The 16733-nt window shown below is 39.4% G+C and overlaps 1 pseudogene; it reads right to left on the bottom strand.

Annotated features, from left to right (window-relative positions):
* Positions 1 to 13859: 13859 nt before the first annotated feature.
* On the bottom strand, positions 13860 to 15547 carry LOC102399847 (annotated as a pseudogene).
* Positions 15548 to 16733: the final 1186 nt, after the last annotated feature.

Raw genomic sequence — 16733 nt, 5'->3', positions numbered from 1 at the left:
TGATGAACATTCGGGTACACATGTCTCTTTCAATTCTGGTTTCCTTGGTTTTGTGTGTGAATTTTTAAGGCCTACTCTCTCAGCAAATTTAAGTTAAACAATACCATTTTATCTGCTATAGTCACCATGTTGCACATCAGACGCTCAGAACTTACTCATCTTATAAACAAAAGTCTGTACCCATTTACCAACTTCTTCCTTTACCCATGTCCCCTCACAACCAGTTTTCTAGTCTCTGTTTTTGTGAGTTGACTTTTTTTTAGATTCCAAGATAAGTGATACCATTTAGATTATATTAAAATTTAAGAAATAAATAATAATGCCTTATTCTCAGAAGAGAAAAGACTGGACCACAGAAAAGTTAGTTGACTCAGCCTATTGCACACAGAGTTGAGACTTGAATTTGGTGCACCTCCCTCCAAAGCCCGTGCCCTAACATATTAATATATTGGCTTCCAGAGTTCTGTTTAGTTGGGAGTCAAAAGATATGCATTTAAATAGCAATTATGTAATTATTTCACTATAAACCATAAGCCACAATACAAATGCAATGTATCACAAACCAGACTGTCATATAAGGTTGCCACATGAATTTTTACCAGCTTGTCATCTTTCAACTTTGTCTGTATCACTTGTTGCTATGTGCAGATTTTTTTTTTTAATTATGTGACCATATTAGTCTATCTTTTTTCTCATTGTTTCTGGTATGGTGGTACTGTGATGTGTGCTGACTTCCACATGGAAAAACAAATTTTTCTGAACATGATGTTATAATACTTAAAACCTGAAATCAAATTGAAAACAACATAAATAGGGACTAAAGCTGAGTAGAGTTAGCAAAAACAAGTGCAAAAGCCCACAAAGAGAGTTACTTACTTCTAAGATGAGAACGACATGACGAAAATAGTTTGGGAGTGAAACTTCCTTGTTGTGCTCATGAGGGAAAAATGAAGTGAAAAATACCAGCAACTGTACCTTTGGGGCCCGGTAAAGTTAACTAACTGCAGAATATGTTAAAATGATAAATCACTCTGCAAACACAGGGTGTTATAACTCACAGTGTCAGATGAAAGTGCTATCTTGAGAAATATCTGCTAATGTTTCCACATGGTGCCGATCATTTCCTCTAAAGGGACAGAAAACAGAGATAGAGGTAAGTTGTACTCCTTCTTCGGCATGTTTTCTTTGCATCAGTCAAAATCTATCAAACAGCCGAGTGCAGTGAGAGGCCACGTGCACCGGAACAAAGGAGGACTTGCTAGAACTCTTTTATCTGGACTCCACTTAGAGGGAGAGTTTGTTTTGTGACTTCATGGTAATCCCAAAACAGCTGTACTCAACATGTTTGCATGCTTTCTCTCCAGCTTTGGCCTTGAATAAATTTTCGTCATCTTCAGAAATCACATCCATTTTTAAAAGATGAGAATGCCTCCGTTTCACAAATGCAAAAAAAAAAAAAAGTTACACAGATTGTGAAGAAACTCCACTGAGAGTTTGAAAAATAAACAGCATTGGAATACTTGAAATACACAAAGGACTTTCTGAGACTCCCTTGAATTGAATATTTATCTAGAGACAAAACTTTACTCTTTACTCTTTTATTTATTAAAGATGTATGGAGCTTTCAGTTAAGCACAGAGAATGCAAAAACAATAATTCAGAGTTGCAAATTTGGTGCAGTTTGTTCTGGTATGTTTATGAAAATCCTTGCATGTATATTGAAAAATCTCTTGCTACATTATGGTCAGTACCTGGGCAGTAAAGTGAAGACAAGTGGATCTGACATCAACCCTGTTACTTGCCTTTCTAAGCCTTAAATTTGATCCCTATAAATTTATTCACAGATTGGTTTTGAAAGGTACATAAGGTGATATCAAATTCATCAGCCTAGTGCCAGGCATACAGTGCCCTCAATAAAAAACCAGCATGAGAGCTATTCATTAGTCTTTTTAGATTTTTTAATAACAACATTTTTTATCCACTCATATTTTTGTGTTCTATTTAGTTTTTGGAAGCAACGATTGACATACTTGTTTTAATGAAGTCTCTTGTTTTAATGAAGGTGATATATATACATATATATCACCTTCATAATTTCAAACAGATCAAAAGATTCATTCTTTCAGTAATGTTTAATTCCTTTAGTAATGTTTACTTTCTCAGTGTAAGTAAATTTTGGATATATTACATTAGTTAAGCCTCTCCAGAAACCTCAGAAGTAGATAGTAATGACTTCATTTCACAGGTGAATAAAGTAGCCACAGAGAAGTTAATTGACTTATAGCCTGTTTCACAGAGAGTTGAGACTTGAATTAGGTGCATCCAACTCCAAGATTCATGCTATACTTAGTACAACATCAGTTCAGTCCCTCAGTTGTGTCCAACTCTTTGCAATCCCGTGGACTGCAGCACACCAGGCTTCCCTTTCTGTCATCAACTCCCAGAGTTTGCTCAAACTTATGTCATTGAGTTGGTGATGCCATCCAGCCATCTTATCCTGTGTTGTTCCCTGCTCTTCCTGCCTTCAATCTTTCCCAGCATCAGGGTCTTTTCCAATGAGTCAGTTCTTGACTCAGGTGGCCAAAGTATTGGAGCTTCAGCTTCAGCATCAGTCTTTCCAATGAATATTCAAGACTGATTTCCTTTAGGATTTACTGGTTTGATCTTGCAGCCCAAGGGACTCTCAAGAGTCTTCTCCAACACCACAGTTCAAAAGCATCAATTCTTCAGCATTCAGCTTTCTTTATGGTCCAACTCTCACATCCATACATGACTACTGGAAAAACCATAGCTTTGATTAGATGGACCTTTGTTGGCAAAGTAATGTCTCTGCTTTTTAATATGCTCTCTAGGTTGGTCATAGCTTTTCTTCCAAGGAGCAAGTGTCTTTTCATTTCATGGCTGTAGTCACCATCTGCAGTGATTTTGAAGCCCAAGAAAATAGTCTGTCACTCTTTCCATTGTTTCTCCATCTATTTTCCATAAAGTGATGGGACTGGATGCCATGATCTTCGTTTTCTGAATGTTGAGTTTTAAGCTAACTTTTTCACTCTCCTATTTCACTTTCATCAAGAGGCTCCTTAGTTCCTCTTTGCTTTCTGCCATAAGGGTGAAATACTTAGTATAATATGTTGTTTTCCACATAGTTTCTGTTTAGTTGGAGGAGGTCACATCAAAAGATATGGATTTGAATAGCTATTATATCATTGTTCTTTTATTTTCCATTAAAGCCATAGTTCCAAGAAGGCAAGAATGTTTTATGGACACTATATGGGCCCTAGTAACTCCTCAATACATACATGTTTAATAAATAACTGAAATAGACTAGGAAGTTATATATGATCCCCAACTTTTTGTGAAGTTGATATAAAAATTTGTACTATAAAGAATTAAGAGAAGGTAGGGCTTCCCTTGTAGCTTGGCAAGGTAAAGAATCTGCCTGCAGGAGACTACAGTTGGATTCCTGGTTTGGAAAGATCCCCTGGAGAAGGGATAGGCTAGCCACTGAAACTCCAATACTTTGGCCACTTGATGTGAAGAACCGACTCATTGGAAGAGACCCTGGTGTTGAGAAAGATTGAAGATGGCAGGAGAAGGGGAGGACAGAGAATGAGATGGTTGGATGGCATCACTGACATGAACATGAATTTGAGTAGGCTCTGGGAGTTGGTGATGGACTAGGAAGCCTGGCATGCTGCAGTCCATGGGGTCACAAAGAGTTGGACATGACTGAGCCACTGAACTGAACTGAACCCACTCCAGTATTCTTGGGCTTTCCTGGTGGCTCAGACAGTAAAGAATTTGCCTGCAGTACAGGAGACCTGGGTTCAATCCCTGGTTTGGGAAGATCCCCTGGAGGAGGGCATGGCAACCCACTCTAGCGTTCTTGCTTGGATAATCCCCATGGACAAAGGAACCTGGTGGGCTACAGTCCATGTGGTCACAAAGAGCTGGACATGACTGAGCAACTTAGTATAGCACAGCACAGGGAGGAGAATGATGCTGGATGGAGTGTTAAGAGAAGAGAGTATGAGTTAGCTTGTGGGACCTGTTGGTTTGGGAGGATAGAACAAGGAGAATGGAGGGCACTTTCCATGAATGCATGTTGAAGATAGACCAGATGGCTTGAGTAATTCCTCCACGTGGCTAGAGAAAATAATACCAGATGGTAATCTGCAGCCTGATTTCTTGAACATGAGGCAAAGTGGGTTGACATTACCCTGTAGAGATGGAAGGTGGAACTCAAAAGGGAGTCCATGGAATTCTCCAGGCAAGAATACTGGAATAGGTAGCTGTTTCTTCTCCAGGGTATTTTCCTGATCCAGGGATCAAACCTGGGTCTCCTGCATTGCAGGCAGATTCTTTATCATCTGAGCTACGAGGGAGTGCAGGAATCAAATGCTTATTCAGAACCTTTAGAGCAAGCTTCTTTCTTTGACCTAACGTGCTCTGGTATTGTGTCAGTATAATCTAGGGATGCTCGCTATTAGTTCTATTGATACAGATGCCTAGTACTATCTATAAATACTAAGACATGAAATGATGCAACTGTCTTCAAAGAAAAGGAAAGGCAATGGTTTCCTTACCCCTTGCAGAGCTTTCTTTCTGTCCAAGGAAAGGATTCCTTGTAGTTATTTGTGATGCAGTTTTTCTGAGGAAGGATGGGCTGGGAGATCAAACTGCTCATATTTTGTTGGGCAAAGCACTGCCCACAGGGGCTATGCTGGCCCTCAGGGCTTCTTTCACATTCGCAGAGGTCAGGGCTCTTTGTTTTCAGGAGTGTGGCACTGCTTCTGCAGAAGCACAGCAATGCTCCTTGGCAAGCACCTGTTCTGAGCAGGAAATCTGGATGGAGAAGGAGAATTATCTTTGTGAAAATACAGTCAGTTACACCAGTCATTGCCCTCTCCACATGTGAAAGACAAGGGGTGTAAAATCCTGAACACTAATTCATTCTGATCTGCCTGATTGTATGTTTCTTAGAGTGTGTTTAGTGCCTTGTGGCTAGAGTATTCTGGGCTACTTCGTGATTACAAAATGTGCTGTTATATTTACTGAAGTTATTTGCTTGTCTCTCTTATCTTAATGAAAATATGCATTTGTCCATCTAGACCTCACTCACACCTGCCTTCACCGTCAAGTTCATGGACATGGAGTCTTTTGTAACTCGGGAATGCTCCTTGTTAACACACTGCAGTCACCAGCCACAGGGAGGTTCAGTTAGTTTCCCAGGATGGCTAGCAATCTCTTTTTCTCCGCTCTGCATCCCAAAGATAATTTCCATACCTTTCTTATTGGTCACTTATAGTAGTTTTTGACTTTTTTAAAAAAATTATATTTCTTCCTCACCTTCTCTGCTGCCACATTCTCCATGTGTCCCACATTCTGGCTACTCTTGTCCAGACTCTGCAGCTGCTTTTTTTTTTATCTCTACCCCTTAAATGCTGGTATTCTTTAGGGTTCCCTCTCTGGTTCTCTGACTCCTCATAGGGAACCCCATTTGCCTCTGTATGCTACTAATTTCTAAATCCCTGCTTAGACTTTTGATTTATCTCCTAAAGACCCATAGACAAAGGAGCACAGTATTTCTAATTTTAGCTCACTTTTTTTTCTTTAATCTAATTGATATTTCTATTTCTCTAACTCATGGATATAATTTTCCTAGCTGTACTAAACAGATCCAGAGAATCTTTTTACCCTTTCAATCTCTTCATCCACACACCCATTCCCTCCATATACCATCACGAGCTCAGCTAGGTAGAATACCTTTCCAAGATATTTTTATACTATAGCTATACTTATCTTCCTTTTTTACTATTATCCTTTAGCTTTCAAATCTTTAGTAGCTTCCTTTTGCTTCATGATAAGTCCTGACTTCTTAAAATTCCTTTCTATGCCTATCCTCACACTTATGATCTCACACTCTACATTCTGGCCACACTCAACATCTCTTAACATGTTACTCTTAATTCAGATACCTCCACCTCCCACCATAACCATTCAGGTTTGTGTGAGCAGCCTGTGGTTGACATCATGGTGTTCTCCTTCCTGAAATCTTGCTATCATTCTCCAATGCTATGCAGTTTGGGAAACTGTACCTAACTCTAGGGTTGGACCCTGATAGATCTAAGCTCTTGTAGCTCACTCCTCAGGGAATCCTCCATTGGTCAGTCACAAAACAAATTTAGTTTGTGGTGACCAGAATGTTCTAAAAAGGAGATAGAATTGAAAATATGTGTTCTATTATCACCAATACACTAATTCCCTTATAGTCTTTATTATACTGTGATAAGTATTCTTATGTTTGTCTGTGATGTCCACCAGCTACAATACAGTGGTTGGTACACAAAAGATTCTCAAAAAATACTACCACACACAAAAATGAGGATCCAGTGTGGAAAACAGAGAATAAATAAACTCACTTTAAAAGGCACCAAATATTGATTGTTTAGGGATAAAACGCTGGGTACACAGAAGAGTGCTAAAAGAGAATCTGATAGCTTTAATGTATACATTAAAAAAGAAAGACCTTAAATCAACAAACTAACTTTCAACTCAAGAAACCAGAAAAAGAACAAACTAAACTCAAAGCTAACAGAAAGAAGGAAATAAAGATTATAGCAGAAATAAATCAAATAGAGAATAGAAAAAAATCAATGAAACTGAGTTGATTTGTTGAAAAGTTCAACAAAATTGAAAAACTCTTAGCTAGACTACCTAATAAAACAGGGAGAAGACTCAAGTAACTAAAATCAGAAAATAATTTATATAATGAACAATTGTACGCCAACGAATTGGACAATTGAGAGGAAATGAATAAATTCCTAAGAACACACAATCTATCTAGATACTCATGAAGAAATAGAAAACTGGAATATACCAATAACAAATAAAGAAACTGAATTGGTAATCAAAAACTTCCCAGCACAGTAAAGTTCTGGGTCAGTTTGACCTCCCTAGAGAAGACTATGACATTTAAAGAAGATTTAATACCAATCCTCCTGAAACTCTTCAAAAATAATAGTGGAGAGGAGGGAATAATTCCAAGCTCATTCTGCAAGACCAGCATTACCCTGGTACTAAAGTCAGACAGAGACACAGCAACAAAGGAAAAAAAAAAAAAAACCCCTACAGACTAATAGCCTTGATTATAATGATGCAAAAGTCCTCAACAAAATACTATCAAACTAATTCTGACAGCATGTTAAAAGATTATATACCATAACCAAGTTGGATTAATTCATGTAGCCTGGTGGCAGTTACACATTTTAAAATGCAATTACTGTTGTAGGATAAGTTATAAAGCTATTAGCTACCATTTATTGAATAGTGTGTTCAGATTTAATGGATGGTTAATATATTCTAAATAACATTTTTATGATTGTAAATGTAGAGTATGCTCATAGTTGAAAGCTAAAGAAATGTAGTGAGCTTTAGAGAAGAAAATATGACTTCCCTTCCTCTGAAATGTAGGCTAGATTACAGTGTTGATTTTCCTCAAATGAACAAGAATGCTTTCTATTCCATCAGGCAGAAAAGGTAATGGAAATTAAAACCGAGGGAAGAAAGGTCCCACTCTTCCTCTGGGGGTCAAATTTGATGTTGGTGAAGATTCAAATGCCAGCAGATGCTAGTCGATTCCTGTCAGAAACTGAGACTAGCTTTTGTCCTGCCTTAAGTTATGTAGGGCTTCTTCCTGGATTTGCTCTTTTAAGCCCCCCAAAGTAGTAGCTCCTTATAATGATAGTATTCAGGAAGGGGGGGGGGCTTCCCAGGTGGTGCTAGAGGCAAAGAACCTGCCTACCAATGCAAGAAACATGGGTTTGATCTCTGAGTTGGGATGATCGCCTGGAGGAGGACATGGTGACCCACTCCAATATTCTTGCCCAGAGAATCCCATGGACAAAGAAGCCTGGTGGGCTACAGTCATGGGGTCACAAAGAGTCAGACACGACAGAGTGCATTCACATACCTGAATGTGCTTGCTGGGTTGTCGGTTAAGTTGTGTCCAACTCTTTGTGACCCTATGGACTGTAGCCCGCCAGGCTCCTCTGTCCATGGGATTCTCTGGGCAAGAATACTGGAGTGGGTTGCCATTTCCTTCTCCAGGGGATACTACTGACCCAGGGATTGAACCTGCGTCTATTGCATCTCCTGCAATAGCTCATAGTGGTTAATGTTTATTTTCCAAAACATAAATATAAATCAATAAAATATAATATATAAATATTCATCTACATATGTAGATATGAGGGATACCTGATAGAAAAACAAGCTTCTGAACAGAAGGATGAAAACTTAGCCAGGTTTTGTTTCTCAGTTATCCAAGTAACCAGGTTGTATATGATTATTAATTTTTCACACTTTATGTATGATTGTAACAATCCCAAGTTTAGAAAGAAAAAACTGCAAGAATAGCAAATAGAACTTATTTTAAAGTAGATGGCTATATGTGTGTGTGTGTGTATTACTATCTATATTGTTTTTAGCATAACAATGTATTATCACAATCAATGTTAGAGTGTTGAGCATATCATTAGTATTGATTTTTACCTGTAATTCTCATTTTAAAGCAGGCATGTTTTTAATTTTAATATTTTTGTGTAAAGTGATGTAGTTGCATAAAGACACTAAAATATAATTAATGGATTGTAAAACGAGGCTTCTAAGGATTGTTAAAGGAAGCTTCAAAAGTTATTAGATGTATGAAACACTGTAGATGAATAAAATCAATTTGCCTTCACAGTATATCCTCCAAAATATTAGGAAAATCCAATTAGAAAAAAATAAGGGATACATTATTAGTCTAAAGAAAAAGGTTTTCATGGTCATTATTACAAACGCTTTATTGACATCTTACAGTTATGCCAATGTACGGGAGTTTTGTAGGCTAAGGTTACGTGATGGGGAAATCTCATGTGCAGGCTTGTCATCAGCAGAATCAGAAAGCAATTCTACGCACCCATCGCTCAGCGTTATTGCACTAACTTACAACACTTCTGGGAGCTTTGCATCTCCTCGCTGGGACCACTGCTGAGTTATTAGCTGTTGCCACAGGCCACACACTAAATGAAATGGTTTTATGTCAGAGGGTAACTATAGAAAATTTTAGAAACAACGAGGGTTGCAGAATTTTCTTTATGTAAATCACTGTGCACTTAGAAGTTTTTTGTCTGAAATAACAAAGGAGTACATGAAAATTGGGCATTTCATTAAGAGATGTAAAGGTTTATGTACGAAAATAGCATTCAGTTTATGTTAATAGAGAAACAGTATAAAGGAGAAGAATAATAAGATTACCATTTTTAACCTTTGGAATGTCAATTTTAAATATTAAGTATTCCTTTTATAAATAATACCTTCATACTTTTTTCTTAAAAGTAACATACACATTTTAAAACCAGGGCATTTCTATGTGAAATAATATAGCATGCAATGATTTTTTTGTGTGTAAAAGGAAGAGGTGCAATGAAAGGACCTGTTTAGAGTGTTATCCTTAGTTTGTATTGTATTTTTAAGTATTTGATTATTCAAACTTTCTAAACCAGATATTTATTTTTCCTTATAAATGAAATAAAGATTTTCTAAACTATAATATTAGGGCTTTAATGTTAGATCTTGTTCTGAAATATAGAAACCTGTCTGTTTTAATTGCTGGTTATCACTTTTAGGAGAACTCTACAGTTAAAAATCAAATTAATCTAGATTTGGGTATATCCTGAATTAAACTACAGTTCCCAGCTCACTAAATATATATGTATATATTTTCAATTTATATAATTTTATTATCCTTGTAGGACTTTTGTTAAACTTACAGACTTTTTTTGTGAAATATAAATTTCCTTTTAAAAGGCCATCATTAATTTCAGCTGATCATAAATATTTGAAGTTAATTCAAAGTTATGAGCCATTGGACTATAAATAATACACAGGTCCTAGTCTTCTCTCTGTACTAATTAACACATTTTTGAATAAATAATCTTCTTTTCTCATATCTCTGGTTGATGTAGTGTCTGAAAAGCACAATTAGCAAGAGAAATATACAATTACCATTCAATCTCATTTGCTTGAGGTAAAAATATTTGAGAATTCAGTCTTAAATTTCCTTAACAATGGGAAAGAATAATTGTGGTAGAGAAATTTCTGCTCCTATGTTAATCAAATAGGTGGCTCCTACAACACATTCTTGGTCTTCCCAGGTGCTGCAGCGGTAAAAAAATCTGCCTGCCAATGCAGGAGATGCAAGCGACACCAGTACGAGCCCTGGGTGGGGAAGATCCCCAGGAGGAGGGCAGGGCAACCCACTCCAGTGTTCTTGCTTGGAGAATGCCATGGACAGAGGAGCCTGGTGCCCTATGGTCCATAGTGTTGCAAAGAGTCAGATACAACCGAAGCGGCTTAGCACAGCATAGCACAGTACAGGTAACTGCTCAGGATAGAGACTAATTTCTGCATATGAGATGATATGGTCAGTTTCAGGTCTGGCCTTTTAGGGTATCTCTTACAGCAGCCACAGCCATATCCCAACTAATAATAATATACACAATATGTATCATTCATAAATTAACACTAAATGCCAGAGTAGAGTGTTAGATGCTACACACACTATCTTTAAGCGTCAGAAGATCATAAAGTTTGGTATCATTATTTCCATTTTTCAAACAATCAGATAGGTTTATAGGTGTTGGATAATTTGCTCAAGGTCACTGTATAGAATGAATATATTCCAGGGACTTCCCTGGTGGTTCAGTGGTTAAGATTGCATCCCAACACACAGGGTGCAGGTTCAATCCCTGTCCAGGGGGCTAAGATCCCACATGCCTCACAGCCAAAAATGAAAAACATAAAACAAATTCAATAAAGACTTTTAAAATGGTTCAAAAAATCTTTAAAAAAAGAATAAGCATATTCCAATATGGTATGGGACATCCTTATACTGCTATAGCACTACTCTTTTTTTTTAGCCCTATCTTCTAGTATAATTTTTCCATCTAGTTTTATTGAGATATAATTGACATACAGCACTGGATAAGTTTAAGATGTACAACATAATAATTTGGCAAACCAACATCATGAAATGTTTACCAGAGCAAGCTTAGTGAAATTCATCATCTCATATAGACACATATTTTTTCCTTGCGATGACAGCTCTTAGGATTTACTCTTAACAACTTTCATATATTGCATATAAATAACAGTGTTATTTACAATTATCATGTGCATTATATCCCTAGTACTTACTAATCTTATAACTGGAAGTTTGTACCTTTTAATGACTTTCATTCAATCCTCGCTTCACTCACCCTCCACCACTGGTAGTCACAAATCTGATCTCTTTTTCTATGAATGTTTGTTTATTCACTTTTGAAGCACGATTGACTTTGAACACTATGTTAGTTCCTGGTAAACAAGAAATGTATTTCTATACATCACCAAATGATCACCACATTAAGTCTAGTTACCCTCTGTCACCATACAAAAGTATCATATGATTACTGACTACACTTCCAGACACTACATTTCATACCTGTGACTCAGTGACTTTGTAACTGAAAGTTTGGACCTCTTAGTCCCCCTTTGACCTATTTCTTTCCTCTTCCTACCCCTTACCCTCTGACAACTACCATTTGCTCTCTGTCTCTATGACTGTTTAAAGTTTTGTTAAATTTGTTTTATTTTTCAGAGTTCACATATAAGTGATAACAGAATATGTGTCTTTCTCTCTCTGGTTTATTTCACTTTAGCATAATACCCTCCAGGTCAATCCATGTTGTCATAAATACAGGATTTCATTCTTTGCATGGCTGAATAATATTCCATATATATAATAGATATGTAGACAAACATTTCATGCAAAGATGGGCTCGATAAAGGACAGAAATGGTATGGACCTAACAAAAGCAGAAGATACTAAGACACAGAAGAACTGTACAAAAAAGATCTTCACGACCCAGATAATCAAGATGGTGTGATCACTCACCTAGAGCCAGACATCCTGGAATGTGAAGTCAAGTGGGGCTTAGGAAGCATCACTATGAACAAAGCTAGTGGAGATGACGGAATTCCAGTTGAGCTATTTCAAATCCTAAAAGATGATGCTGTGAAAGTGCTGCACTCAATATGCCAGCAAATTTGGAAAACTCAGCAGTGGCCACAGGACTGGAAAAGGTCCATTTTTATTCCAATCCCAAAGAAAGGCAATGCCAAAAAATGCTCAAACTACTGCACAATTGCACTCATCTCACATGCTAGTAAAGTAATGCTCAAAATTCTCCAAGCCAGGCTTCAGCAATATGTGAACCGTGAACTTCCTGATGTTCAAGCTGGTTTTAGAATAGGCAGAGAGGAACCAGAGATGAAATTGCCAACATCAGCTGGATCATGGAAAAAGCAAGAGAGTTCCAGAAAAAACATCTATTTCTGCTTTCTTGACTATGCCAAAGCCTTTGACTGTGTGGATCACAATAAACTGTAGAAAATTCTTCAAGAGATGGGAATACCAGACCACCTGATCTGTCTCTTGAGAAATTTGTATGCAGGTCAGGAAGCAACAGTTAGAACTGGACATGGAACAACAGACTGGTTCCAAATAGGAAAAGGAGTTCGTCAAGGCTGTATATTGTCACCCTGTTTATTTAACTTCTATGCAGAGTACATCATGAGAATCGCTGGACTGGAAGAAACACAAGCTGGAATCAAGATTGCTGGGAGAAATATCAATAACCTCAGATATGCAGATGACACCACCCTTATGGCAGAAAGTGAAGAGGAACTAAAAAGCCTCTTGATGAAAGTGAAAGTGGAGAGTGAAAAAGTTGGCTTAAAGCTCAACATTCAGAAAACGAAGATCATGGTATCCAGTCCCATCACTTCATGTGAAATAGATGGGGAAACAGTGGAAACAGTGTCAGACTTTATTTTTCTGGGCTCCAAAATCACTGCAGATGGTGACTGCAGCCATAAAATTAAAAGACGCTTACTCCTTGGAAGGAAAGTTATGACCAACCTAGATAGCATATTCAAAAGCAGAGACATTACTTTGCCAACAAAGGTCCGTCTAGTCAAGGCTATGGTTTTTCCTGTGGTCATGTATGGATGTGAGAGTTGGACTGTGAAGAAGGCTGAGTGCTGAAGAATTGATGCTTTTGAAGTGTGGTGTTGGAGAAGACTCTTGAGAGTCCCTTGGACTGCAAGGAGGTCCAACCAGTCCATTCTGAAGGAGGTCAGCCCTGGGATTTCTTTGGAAGGAATGATGCTAAAGCTGAAACTCCAGTAGTTTGGCCACCTGATGTGAAGAGTTGACTCATTGGAAAAGACTCTGATGCTGGGAGCTATTGAGGGCAAGAGGAGAAGGGGACGACAAAGGATGAGATGGCTGAATGGCATCACTGACTCGATGGACGTGAGTCTGAGTGAACTCCTGGAGTTGGTGATGGACAGGGAGGCCTGGCGTGCTGCAATTCATGGGGTCGCACAGAGTCGGACACGACTGAGCAACTGATCTGATCTATCTGATCTGAGACAGACAAATGCCAAATCTTCTTTATTCATTCATCTGTTGATGGACACTCAAGTTGCTTCCTATCTTGGCTGTCGTAAATAATGCTGGAAGAAACATAAGGGTGCATATACACTTTTTTCAAATTAGTGTTTTCCTTTTCTTCAGATAAATACCCAGGAGTGAAGTGCTTGATCATATGGTTGTCCTATTTTTAATTTTTTGAGGATCTATACTCCTTTCCATAGAGGCTGCATCAACTTACACCCCACTCTTTAATCAATTCTTAGGGCTGGTTATTTTATTTTATTTATTTATTTTTTCCAGTCCATCTTTTAATTTTTTTGAAAAATTACTGACATTACAGAACTAAACTGAAATGTATTAATATTCCACTCTTACATTTCCATGACAAACAAAAAAAAATTCATGAGCCAAAAAAAAAAAAAAAAAAGGGAGAAGCTTATAAAACTAAATATGGATCTCAGCATTAACAGCTGAACAGAGAAAGGAATTAAAATGCTTTAATTAAAAAATCATGAGTGGACGATAAAAGTGTGTAGAAACTGAAAATTTACAAACTATTTAAAACCTGGAATCGCTGACTGTTCAGAAACTACACAGATGGATCATGGGTGGTGGTGAACAGCAGAAAGGATTATGGATGAATCTGCATTGTTCTAGCTGCTCCCCATGCCACCCGTCTCCGAGGAAAGCCTGACATTGATTAGATATTGAGCCAGGCTAATGCTGGCAGCACATCCAGTGATGGTAACCTGCCTGTCAGTAGATCCTTCCACTGGGTTCGCAATTTTAATCTGCGCCCCAGACATCTGACGGATCTCATTGATTTTGGCGCCTTGACGCCCGATTATGCAGCCAATCAAATCGTTTGGAATGGTGAGTTCATGAGAAGTAGTCTGAACAGATGCATCCAAACCTGCCCAATAGCCTTTCACCTCTGGAGAGCTGGATTCAATGCCACTGAATCCCGTGTTGCCATGCGTCATGGGAAAAATGAGACTGTTGCATTGCCAACTGGTGCAGCTTGGTCAAATCTGGCTGTGGAATGGCATACTGTCCTTGAATGGTATAGGCCTCTAGAGGTGGTCCCTCCAGGTCAGGGTTGAGGCACATGGACTGGGTGGTGTGGGGAAAGCTCGCACTGTCGCTGCCTGTGCTGTACCTGTCCTGACCACCTGCAAAGATGACCGGAGAACTGGATGGCTTGGGCCGGTGCGGGATGATCACGCCCTTCGGGAGGGACTGGGAGAGAGTCTCCAACATAACCACTCAGATCTGTTTCACACACTCAATGATGGATTGTGGAATGCCAGCAATAGTGATGGGCTGCTCAGTTGAGTTGGGGAGCATATCCCCTGCCACTTGGACCTGAGCCCCTGTACTCTCTCGTATTTCCTTGATCTTGCAACCACCTTTCCCAATGAGAGAGCCACACTGACTAGCAGGGACCACCAGCCTCAGGGTGACTGGGGGTCTACTGACAGATGTGCTATTGGTCATAGAGCTGCTGATGTCCTCTTCCAGTTTATCAGTGATCATAGCAAAGGCTTTGAAAATGGCATTAGTGGGTCCAGCCAAAGTGATAATCCTTTCAGGACAATTCCCTTCTGAGACGTTTATACATGCACCACTCTCCTCGCGCATCTTCTTAACTGATTCTCCTTTCTTTCCGATGATACTGCCAACTTCCTTTCCATGCATAAGTAGCCGGATGGTGAGAGTGACATTTAATCCACCTTCAATCACTCTGGTGTCCATGTCGAGCAGTGTTCTGAGGAGCTGGACTTTGAGTGGTCAAGTCTTTGGTCACTGGTGGGGGTCAAGCCAAAAACTGCAGGCGCGAGGCGACTGAGGGGAAAAGGGGAGCGGGCGGGAAGGGGAAGGGCGGGAGGCCGGGGGCGGAACAATAGGGGCGGGCGGGAAGGCGAGGGGGGCCCCGCGGGCGGGCGGAGGAGGAAGGGGGGGGTGGAGGAGGAGGAGGAGGAAGGGGGAAAGAGACCCCGGGGCGGGTGGAGGGCGGCGGAGGGCCGGCGGGAGAGGACGCAGGCTGCGGCTGCTCCGGCTGCTGCCTCTGCTGGTCTGGAGGGCTGGTTATTTTAGAGGAATTCTTCTTTCAGCTTCTTTCCACTACCCAACCAGTATAAAGTCTTATAAATTCCATCTCTAAAAAAGCACTGGATTCTACACTTCTCTCTCGTAACCAATTGCCACTTCTTGAGTTGTCCTTCTCCCTTTCTTCTACTATTTCTGTTACCAGCATCTTCATCCTCATCGCCCTCAGTGGGGTCTCTGAATGAGCTCTTCTTTCTGCCTGAAATGACTACTTTTCTACCTTGCTAATTCTCTTCTTTTGTTTTTTCATTCTTGTCCCAAATGTTTCCTCCTGGGACACCTCCTTTAACACTGGCTATAGAAGGAAAGTTATGTCCAACCTAGATAGCATATTCAGAAGCAGAGACATTCCTTTGCCAACAAAGGTGCATCTAGTCAAGGCTATGGTTTTTCCTGTGGTCATGTATGGATGTGAGAGTTGGACTGTGAAGAAAGCTGAGCACCGAAGAATTGATGCTTTTGAACTGTGGTGTTGGAGAAGACTCTTGAGAGTCCCTTGGACTGCAAGGAGATCCAAGCAGTCCATTCTGAAGGAGATCAGCCCTGGGATTTCTTTGGAAGGAATGATGCTAAAGCTGAAACTCCAGTACTTTGGCCACCTCATGTGAAGGGTTGACTCATTGGAAAAGACTCTGATGCTGGGAGGGACTGGGGGCAGGAGGAGAAGGGGACGACAGAGGATGAGATGGCTGGATGGCGTCACTGACTCGATGGACGTGAGTCTGAGTGAACTCAGGGAGTTGGTGATGGACAGGGAGGCCTGGCGTGCTGCAATTCATGGGGTCGCAAAGAGTCGGACACGACTGAACGACTGAACTGAACTGAACTAATACCATACAAATTTATACCACAGATCTTTTCTCAGTATCTTTCCAGTTTTGTTTAGTTACTATGAACAAATAAAAATGTGTATGCTTAACGTTTAACATGTGAAATTTTTTATAAGTCTACATTGTGAAATGATTAACTCAATCATATTAACATATCTGTCACCTCACATAGTTACTATTTTTGGTGGTGGTGGTGGTGAAAACACTTAAGATCTACTCTCTTAGTGAATTTCAAGTATACAATACAGTATTATTAACTAGAGTCACCA

Source organism: Bubalus bubalis, chromosome 22 (genome assembly GCF_019923935.1).
Source record: "Bubalus bubalis isolate 160015118507 breed Murrah chromosome 22, NDDB_SH_1, whole genome shotgun sequence".
Classification (NCBI taxonomy): domain Eukaryota; kingdom Metazoa; phylum Chordata; class Mammalia; order Artiodactyla; family Bovidae; genus Bubalus; species Bubalus bubalis.
Note: the sequence above shows the minus strand (reverse complement) of the source record. Positions and strands in the feature narration are given on the sequence as shown.